Source organism: Canis lupus, chromosome 8 (assembly GCF_048164855.1).
Source record: "Canis lupus baileyi chromosome 8, mCanLup2.hap1, whole genome shotgun sequence".
In the NCBI taxonomy this organism is placed as follows: Eukaryota; Metazoa; Chordata; class Mammalia; order Carnivora; family Canidae; genus Canis; species Canis lupus.
The window spans coordinates 32623137-32634170 of NC_132845.1; positions in this window are offsets into that span (position 1 = coordinate 32623137).

The following is an 11034-nucleotide window of genomic DNA, read 5'->3' on the forward strand; positions in this document are numbered from 1 at the left end:
GACATACCGGCACTGGCCACAGCACAGTAAGACCCTCCCTCAGAAGATCCGAGCAGGTCTGTGTCACAGTGAGTTGTTAAAATTTGGAGTTTGGAAACCCAGCCCTTGCTCGAGATAAAACACAGGAGTACTGTGCCCCCTGGTGGGAAGACAGCTCAGACACAGACAGGGTGAAAGCAGGGATCTGATGGAACAGACACAAGAGGGGAGATTGTGTGTGCTCCTGAGGGCTTTCTGAACAGTGGCAGGCACAAACTCCCTCCTCTGGGGATGAGAGAACAAGGCAATGCCATTTTTCCCAGTCCATCAGCACAGATGCACTCAGTGAGCAACACAGCACCCCCAGTGGAGGCTGGAGCCACTTATACCATGCCTCACCCTCCTGCCTCTGCAGGTGCATCTTTGTTATGGGCAAATCATCCTGAAAACAACACAGCAGGCTCTGCCCATAGAAGACCTATAAAACCACTCACATGCACCAAGTCTACTGATTATAGAGTACTGCAAAGCTTAAGCTCTAGTGGAAATAGGAGCAGGCTTATTTTAACAAACAGACCAAAACACACCTAGTTAAAACATCACATACTAATACAAAAAGTCCACACAGTCCCCATTGTAGACAAGGAGAAACTGCAGAGGACTGACCTGAGGGAAGGAGCAGCCAAAGCACAGCAGCAGAATGTACACTCTGAAATACTTTCTGAAGCACCAGGCCTTGGACAGGCCAGGACCTCTCTTTAACATATCCATTACTATCAGGAACAGAAAACATAACAAGCTTTCCTATTCCCTAGACAAAATGACGAAATAGAGGAACCCACTTCAAAAGAAAGAACAAGAGGAGATCATGGCCAGGGATCTAATTAAAACAGATAGAAGTAATATGTCTGAGCCAGAATTTAAAACAACCACCATAATGATACTAGTTGGAGTTGAGAAAAGCATAGAAGACACTAGAAAATACCTTACTGTAGAGATAAAAGACCCCAAAACTAGTCAGGACAAAATAAAAAATGCTATAACTGAGATACAAAGCTGATCTAGGGGATCCCTGGGTGGCTCAGCGGTTTAGCACTTGCCTTTGGCCCAGGGCATTCCTGGAGCCCCAGGATCGAATCCCACATCAGGCTCCCTGCATGGAGCCTGCTTCTCCCTCTGCCTGTGTCTCTGCCTCTCTCTCTCTCTCTCTCTCTCTCTCTGTCTCTCATGAATAAATAAAATCTTTAAAAAACAAAACAAAAAAACAAACAAAGCTGATCGAATGTAATGACAAAGATGGATGAATCAAAGCAATGAATTAGTGATAGAGAAGATAAAATTATGGGAAAAAAAGGAAGCTGAAAAGAAGAGGGAAAGAGAAGTATTGGATCATGAATATAGACTTGGGAACTCAACAACTCCATAAAGTATAATAACATTCATATCATGGGAGTCTTAGAAGAAGAGGAGAGGGAAAAAGGCACAGACGGCTTATTTGAAAAAATTATAGCTGAAAACTTCCCTAATATGGGGAAGGAAACAGACATCCAAATCCAGAAGGCATATAGAACTTCCATCAAATTCAACAAAAGCCAGTCACCACCAAGACATAGTAAAATATGTAAAATATTGAGATAAAGAAAGAATCCTGAAAGCAGCAAGGGAAAAATCCTTAACCTACAAGGTAACACAAACCATGTTAGCAACAGATCTCACCATAGAAACCTGGCAAGCCAGTGAGAGAGTCATAATATATTCAACATGCTGAAGGGGAAAAATATGCAACCAAGAATACTTTATCCAGAAAGGCTGTCATTCAGAATACAAAAAAAAAAAAATAATAAGGTAATTTCTCAGACAAACAAAAAGTAGAAGAGTTCCTGACCACTAAACCAGCCCTGCAAGAAATATTAATGGGGACCCTTTGAGTGGGAAAGAAAGACCAAAAGCAACAAAGACTAGAAAGGAACAGAAAAAATCTCCAGAAATAGCAACTTTACAGGTAGCACAATGGCACTAATTTCCTATCAATCAATAATTACTTTGAATGTAAATGGGCTAAATGCTCCAATCAAAAGACATAGGGTAACAGGAAAGATAAAAAAAAACAAGACCCATCCACTGCTTATAAAACTCATTTTAGATCTAAAGACACTTGCATATTGAAAGTGGGGAGATGGAGAACCATTTATCATGCTAGTGGATATCAAAAGAAAGCTAGAGCACCCATACTTATAATCAAACTAACAAAGTTTTAAACCAAACACTAAAGAGAGATGAAGGGCACTTTATCATAATTAAGGGGTCTATTCAATAAGAAGATCTATTAGTTATAATATTTATGCCCCCAACTTGGGAGACCCAAATATATAATTCAATTAATAACAAACATAAAGAAACTCATTGATAATAATATAATAATAATATAGGGGACTTTAACACCACACTTACAGCAATGGGCAGATAATCTAAACAGAAAACCAACAAGGAAACAATGGCTTTGAATGACACATTAGACCAGATGGATTTAATAGATATATTCAGAACATTTCATCCCAGAGCAGCGAAATACACATTCTCTTTAAGGGCACAGGGAACATTCTCCAGAACAGATCACACACTGGGTCACAAATCAGCCTTCAATAAGGACAAAAATATTGAGATCATACCATGCATATTTTCAGACCACAATTCTATGAAACTTGAAGAAAACCACAAGACAAAATTTGGAAAGATCACAAATACATGGAAGTTAAGGAATATCTTACTAAAGAATGAATAGATTAATCAGGATATTAAAGATGAAATTTAAAAAATACATGGAAACAAATGAAAATGAAAACACGAAAGTTCAAAAGCTTTGGGATGCAGCAGAGGCAGTCCTAAGAGGGAAGTATATAGAAATAAAGCCTACCTGAAGAATCAAGAAAAGTCTCCAAAACACAGCCCTACATATAAAATAGTTAGAAAAGGAACAGCAAATAAAGCCTAAAGCCAGCAGAAGAAGGGAAAGAATAAAAATTAGAGCAGAAATAAATGATATAGAAACAAACAAACAAATGAAACAAATCAGAACAGATCAATGAAACTAAGAGCTGGTTCTTTGAGAGAATTAACAAGGTTGATAAACCCCTGGCCATACTTATCAAAAAGAAAAGAGAAAGGACCCAAATAAATAAAATCACAAATGAAAGAGGAGAGTTTACAACCAACACCACAGAAAAACAAATAATTGTAAGAAGCTATTATGAAAAAAATTATATGCCAATGAACTGGACAGTCTAGAAGAATGGATAAATTTCTAGAAATATACAAACTAACAAACTGAAGCAGGAAGAAATAGAAAATTTGACCAGACCCATAACCAGCAAATAAATTGAATCAGTCATCAAAAATCTCCCAACAAAGTTCAGGGCCAGATGGCATTCCAGGGGGATTCTACTAGACATTTAAAGAAAAGTCAATACCTATTCTTCTGAAACTGTTCCAAAAAATAGAAATGGAGGGAAAACTCCCAAACTCATTCTACAAGCCTGCATTTTCTTGATTCCAAAACCTAAGACCTCACTAAAAAGGAGAATTAAGACCAGTATCCCTGATGAACCTGGATGCAAAAATTCTCAACAATATACTTGCAAATTGTATCCAACAGTACATTAAAAGAGTGATTCATCACAGTCAAGTGGGATTTACTCCTGGGCTGCAGGGGGGTTCAGTATTTGTAAATCAATCAACAAGATTCACCGCATTAGTAAAAGAAAGGAGAAGAATCATATGATTCTCTCAATAGATGCATTAAAAGCATTTGATAAATTACAGCATCCATTCTTGATAAAAGCCCTCAACAGAGTAAGGATAAAGGGAACATACCTCAACATCATAAAGGCCATATACAAAAGGCCATAGCTAATATCTTCTGTGAAGGGGAAAAACAGAGAGCGTTTTCTCTACAGTCAGAAACAAGACAGGGTTATCCACTCTCACCTTTGTTATTTAATCTGGTACTGGAAGTTCTAGCTTCAGCAATCAGACAACAAAAAGAAATAAAAGGCATTCAAGTCAGCAAGGAAGGAGTCAAACTTTCACTATTCACAGATGTCACAATACACCACGTAGGAAAACCTAAGAGATCCCATGAAAAAAATTACAGAACTGATACATGAATTACACAAAGTCCTGGGATATAAAGTCAATGTACAGAAATCTGTTTCATTTCTATACATGAAGGAGCAGAAAGAGAAGTCAAGGAATCGATCCCATTATAATTTCACCAAAAATCATACAATACCTAGGAATAAACCTAACCAAAGAGGTAAAAGATTTGTACTCTGAAAACTAAAGTACACTCATGAAAGAAACTGAAGAAGATACACAGAAATGGGAAAATATTCCATGCTCATGGATTGGGAGAACAAATATTGTTAAAGTTTCTCTATACCACCCAAAGCAATCTATACATTTAATGCGATCTCTATCAAAACATGACCAGCATTTTTCACAGAGGAATAAACAATCCTAAAATCTGTATGGAATCACAAAAGACCTCAAATACCCAAAGCAATCTTAAAAAACAAAGGGCAAAGATGGAGGTATCACAATTCTGGACTTCAAGCTGTACTACAAAGCTGTGGTCATCAAGACAGTGTGGTACTGGCACAAAAACAGACACATAGATCAATGGAACAGAATGGAGAACCCAGAAACGGACCTTCAACTCAATGGTCAACTAATCTTCAATGAAGCAGGAAATGATATCTAATGGTAAAAGGACAGTCTCTTCAACAAATGGTGTTGGGAAAATTGGACAGCCGCAGGCAAAAGAATGAAACAGGACCACTTTCTTATACCATACACAAAAATATATTCAAAATGGATGAAACCTAAATGTGAGACAGGAATCCACCAAAATCTTAGAGAACACAGGCAGCAACCTCTTTGACCTCACCCAGAGCAGCTTTTACGTGACACATCACCAGAGGCAAAGGAAAGAAAAGCAAAGATGAACTATTGGAACTTCATCAAGATAAGACGGTTCTGCACAGTGAAGGAAGCAATGAATAAAACTAAAAGGCAACCTATGGAATGGAAAAAATATTTGCAAATGACATATCTGATAAAGTCTTAGTATCCAAAATCTATGAGAACTTCTCAAACTTAACACCCAAAAACCAAATAATCTGCTTAAGGAAAGGCAAAAGATGTGACTAAACATTTTCCAAAAAAGAAATCCATAGACACACGAAAAGATGCTCAAATCACTCATCGTCAGGGAAATACAAATCAAAACCACGATGATTAGTCTCCCTCTCTGATTTTGTCTTGTTTTATTTTTTCCTCTCTTCCCCTATGATCGTCTGTTTGTTTCTTAAATTCCACATATGAGTGAGATCATATGATAATTGTCTTTATCTGAATAACTTATTTTGCTTAGCATAATATCCTCTAGTTCCTATATATGCATATATATAGTTAAAGATAGAGCTACCCTATTACCCAGCAATTGGACTCCTGGATATTTACCCCAAAGATACAAATGCAGTGATCTAAAGGGGCACCTGCATTATAGCATCATTATCAACAATAGCTAAATTATGGAAAGAGCCCAGACGTCCATTGACTGATGACTGGACAAAGAAGGTGTGGTATGCATATACAATGGAATATTATACATCCTAAAGAATGAAATCTTGCCATTTACAGCAATGTGGTTGCAGCTAGACTGTATAATGCTAAGTGAAAGGAGTCAGAGAAAGACAAATATCATATGATTTCACTCACATGTGGAATTTAAGAAACAAAACAAGTAAGCATAGGGGAAAAGGAAAAAAGAGAGAGAGAGAGAGAGAAGCAAACTGTAAGAGACTCCTAACTATAGAAAATAAACTGAGGTTAAAAGAGGAGAGATGGGGCAGCCCAGGTGGCTCAGCGGTTTAGTGCCACCTTCAGCCCAGGGCATGATCCTGGAGACCCGGGATTGAGTCCCACGTCGGGCTCTCTGCATGGAGCCTGCTTCTCCCTCTGCCTGTGTCTCTGCCTCTCTCTCTCTCTCTCTTTCTCTCTCTCTCTCTGTCTCTCATGAATAAATAAATAAAATCTTAAAAAAATAAAAAGACGGGAGGTGGAAGGGGATGGGCTAAATGGGTGACAGGTATTAAGGAGGGCACTTGTGATGAGCACTGGGTGTTATATTTAAGTGATGAGTCACCAAATTTCTACTTCTGAAGCCATTATTACACTATATGTTAACTAACTAGAATTTAAATAAAAATTTGAAAAAAGAAACAAGCAGGTTAATAAATGAGTAATATAGTAGTAATAGTACATAGTAGAAATATTAATAACAATAATGATAGTTTATACTCACTGTTTATTATATCACATATATGGTCATATGTTTGACTGTCTATCCATCCATCCATCTAATCTATCTAATTTATCTTCACAATAAAACCTTTTGAGGATTATTAGCATTTTGCACATCGGGACTCTGAAGCATAGAGAGATTGATTACTTAGCCAGTCAGAGACATTATTTATACATTTTTTGACATGTTTCCTCTCAAAAGTCTCCATTTAGATTTAGTAGTTCTAAAGTACAGAACAGTTTTATCAGATATTTTGCACTAACAACTCCTAAGTGGGAAGGGGCACTGCTATCTCTTGCTAACTGAGAACAATGCAATAAAATAAATTTAATCCATTTCTAAAGAAATGTTGCATGCTAAAATCTAGCTCTTATGCTCACATTTCGATTTGTTCATATTTTTATTACAACTTTTATAACTTGGCCTAACTCCATACTAATTGTTTTAATCACTGTGACTTCAAGTTATATGAACTACTTGGCCATAATGAAATAATACGACATGACAAGCAGTCCCTTTCAGGATGATTACAGGATATTATAATTTCATAATAAACTCCAATGATGTTCTATCTTAATTATACACATTAATAGATTCTGTACACATTTAATTATCTTCTACATTGATATTCCCATAACTTTTAAACAGTTCTGCTTGAATATAACCAGTTCTCAAACATAGATTCACTAATAGGGCATAACGAACAAGTTATCACTGCACTTTGAGATGGAAACCACTCCTTGATGTATGCGATTTTTTCATAGTTATACAAGTATAAAATTAAGTGATTAACTCTTATAGTTACATTATATATATTATTATATATATGTTATATATGTATATATAGTGGCAGAAAATAAAGTAAAGCTATGAATAAAATAACCGTATATATAAATAAATACACTTTATTTGCTTTCTTTTCAGAGAATGGATTACTTTTACATATAATAAAGCCTGGATTTAAAGAGTTTATTAAATATTAGAAGAGATTTGTCTTAAAAGTTTCAACTATAGAAAGTTAAAAAAAATTATGTGGAATCTCTTTTTTCATTCACTCACTCCAAAACATCTCTAGAAATTTGTATCAAATTCTCAAATGTCTCTATTTGGAGAAGTGTTAAAAGGTAAACCTTGGTCTTGGTAAATATTTTTTTCAAAACTAGCGTCATAGATCTTTCTCCTTTCAAATCATTTTTCACTCCCCTCTCCTATTCCAAATACCCATCAGTATCATCCACTCTTCCTTATTAATACTTTGAAAATATCCAGTCTTGTTGTTTACCAGCTCCCCTCCCCAATTTTACTGCCTCATTACTAGTTCAATTTTTTAAAAAATCTTTTTACAGATAACTGCTTGCAATAACTTCCTGACACTAGTGGCTTCTTTCTCACACTTTTCAAATTTATCAGCTACACTGAAGGCTATTTGATGTAAGTCAGGTTTGTGTTATCTTGTATCCTTACATCTCTCCACATCTCTCTATTCCCCAGAAACAATAAACTCATATACATATACATTTGTTAGTCGCCTGTGTGTTCTAAAGAAAGGTTTTCCCACCCCCATTTATTTATTTTTATTGGATGATGTGTAGGTTGATTGATGTCAGTAGGAGCTTTCAGATTCCTCCTCACAGAGCTTCTATGGATTTGCAGAGCCACCAGAAACTACATGTGAAGGCCTGGTTCCCCACAGACTTGCCAATAGAAAGTGTTGTCATTTTTTTAAAATGTGCATCAATTTGATAGGCATGACATTACAGTGTTTTAGCTTGCATTTTTTTTATTATGAGTGATCTAAAGGCCTTTTTAATATATTTTTGTGTATGTATGTCTATTTTTAGGCTTTCTCTTCTCTTTTTTCTCTTCTGTTCTAATGCAGTTTGTCCATTCAAATGCCAGAACAACAATATTTTAATTCAGGAAATTATACTATATTTTAATATCTGGAAGATTAAATCTTAAATCTCCTTATAGTTTCTTTTTCCAGTGTTTCCCTGTCTTTACTTGCAAGTTTAAAAAAGGCAAGTTGTTGGTATTTTTATTTGGACTGTGTAAAACTTATGAATTAAGCAGAACATAAATTTTATGATGCTTGGCATACCATCCAAAACCAGAAAATGTCTTTATGTTTGTTCAATTTTCATTTTGTATCTTTCACAAGTTTAAAACATTTCCTCACATAGATTTATGTAGTTTTTGTACATTTCTTGTTCCATTTAATTCTTAAATATTCTATTTTTGTTGCTATTATAAATGAGGTTCTATCTTTATATGTTCTGACTAGTTATTAATTGTGTGTATGAAAGATACCGATTTTTGTATGTGAATTTTATATCCTACCCTATTTTACTGTATTCTTACATTACTTGGATTAGTTGTATAATACATTTGTTTTTCAGGTTGATATCATCTGCAAAAAGAGATAACTTTGATTCTTTTCCAGTTAATCATTTCTCTAACTGATTTATCTTGTTTAATTGTATTAGCTAATACTTCCAGTACAGTATTGAGTAGTAGTGGAGGTTGTTCCTAATCTTAGTGGAAAACTATTCATTCCGTGTTACATAAGGTACTGGTTTCAGGACTAAGGGGTATTTTAATATATCTATATTTTCTACTTTTTTTCTCTCGTAGTTACTTAGTAGTAAGCATATTTTGTTAATTAAAAAAAACTAGAATTTGATTTGTTATATGATTTCTGTACTATCTACCTTCTTATTTTCTATCATCTTTACTAATTCCATATACATTATTTTGCTCTTCCTTTCTAAATTTTTGTTGAGGAAATTATTTTATTTATTTTTACTTTTAAATCTTAATAATATGAGTGCTTGAAGCTATTATGTTTTCTCTGATCAGTGAGTTCAGTGAATTTCATGAGTGATGATATGGATGTTTTTATTATCATTTTTAAAGGAATTTTAAAGTTAAGATTTTAACTTAAAATTTTTACATTTTTGTGTTTCTCGTTTTAATCAGATTTTGTTTAATAAGCTTTTAAAAATATTCTGAGTTGGAAGGACTTTTTTATTGTGTTAATAATTTCTAGCCTATTGCTTTGTCATCAGTTACTATTGTTGAAAATATTTCTAATATGTGGAAATTATTCATGTTTCCATAATTACCTACAAACTATCAATTTTTTTCAGGTTGCTTATTGGCTTGAGAAGAAGGTGTTTTCTATCATCACACCAGTGTGTAAAATTCATTATGTATTCATATGCTCTACCTCATTGATGAAGTCTAAGCGTTCCATAACTTTTCTTAGTTTTGTCAACTTGAACTATCTTCTGTTGAAAGAGATCCATTAAATACTTCTATTATCATGCTTCTATTTCTGTCTTCATGAATATCTTTAAATTTTTTCCTTATAAAGTAGCTGTTTTGTTACTTAGCGGAGACATACTTATGTGTTGTATTTTTATTGTGAATTGTGGCTTTTAGGATTAAAAATTGTTTATCTTTTAGAGTAATGAGCATGATAACACGGTAGGAAAAATTCTGAGATGTCTGCGAAGATCCCCACCCCTGTTGAACATACCCTGCATAATATCCTGTTCTGGAGTGTGGGAAGGGCTTTTGAATATTATGGGATATCATTCACAAATTATGTTCTGTGGAAAAAGGTATTTTGTATCTATAATCGAGGTTTCTACTGACTTAAAGTAGAATTTCTGATTAACCACCTGAATGGACCCAACATAATCAGGCAAGACTTTAAAAGCAACAGACAGAGATACTCTTCTGCTAGCCTAGAAGAAGCAAACTAACATGTTTCCAAGATGGTCACATGGCCAGGAAGAATGGGTAACCTATAAGAGCTGACAATGTCTCCCAACTGATGACCTATACTATGAAGGGCACCTTAGTTGTATAACTGCAAGAAACTGAGTTAATCCAACAATGAATGAGCTTTCCCCAGTGAGATCACGGTCTTAGGCAAAAACATTATTTCAGTCATGGGAGACCCTAACCCGAGAATTTTAACCCATAGAATTGTGTTACAGTTAAGGTATATATTGTGTTCACTTAATTGTGACAAAATATAAATACATAAAACGTACCATTTTAACCATTTTAAGTGTATAGTTCAGCGGTATTAAATATATTCACACTGTTGGGAATCACCACTATGCATTTCAAGAAACTTTTCATCATCTCATACTGCCACCTCTATGCTGAATAAACAATAGCTCCCCATTATTCCCTTCACCCAACCCCCAGTAATCATGATTCTACTTTCTCTCTCTCTGAATTTAACTATGCTAGGCACTTCATATAAGTGGAATTATGTAATATTTGTCCTTTTGTGTCTGACTTATTTGACTTAGCATAATGCCTTCACAGTTTGTCCATGCTGTAGCATATGTCAGAGTTTCATGTTTATAAGGCTGGATAATATTTCATTGTATGAGTAATCACATCTTGTTTATCCACTCATTTGTTAATACACATGTGGATTCTTTTTTTTTTTTTTTAATTTTTATTTACTTATGATAGTCACAGAGAGAGAGAGAGGCAGAGACACAGGCAGAGGGAGAAGCAGGCTCCATGCACCGGGAGCCCGATGTGGGACTCGATCCCGGGTCCCCGGGATCGCGCCCTGGGCCAAAGGCAGGCGCCAAACCGCTGCGCCACCCAGGGATCCCAACATGTGGATTCTTTCTACCTTTGGGCTATTGTGAATAACG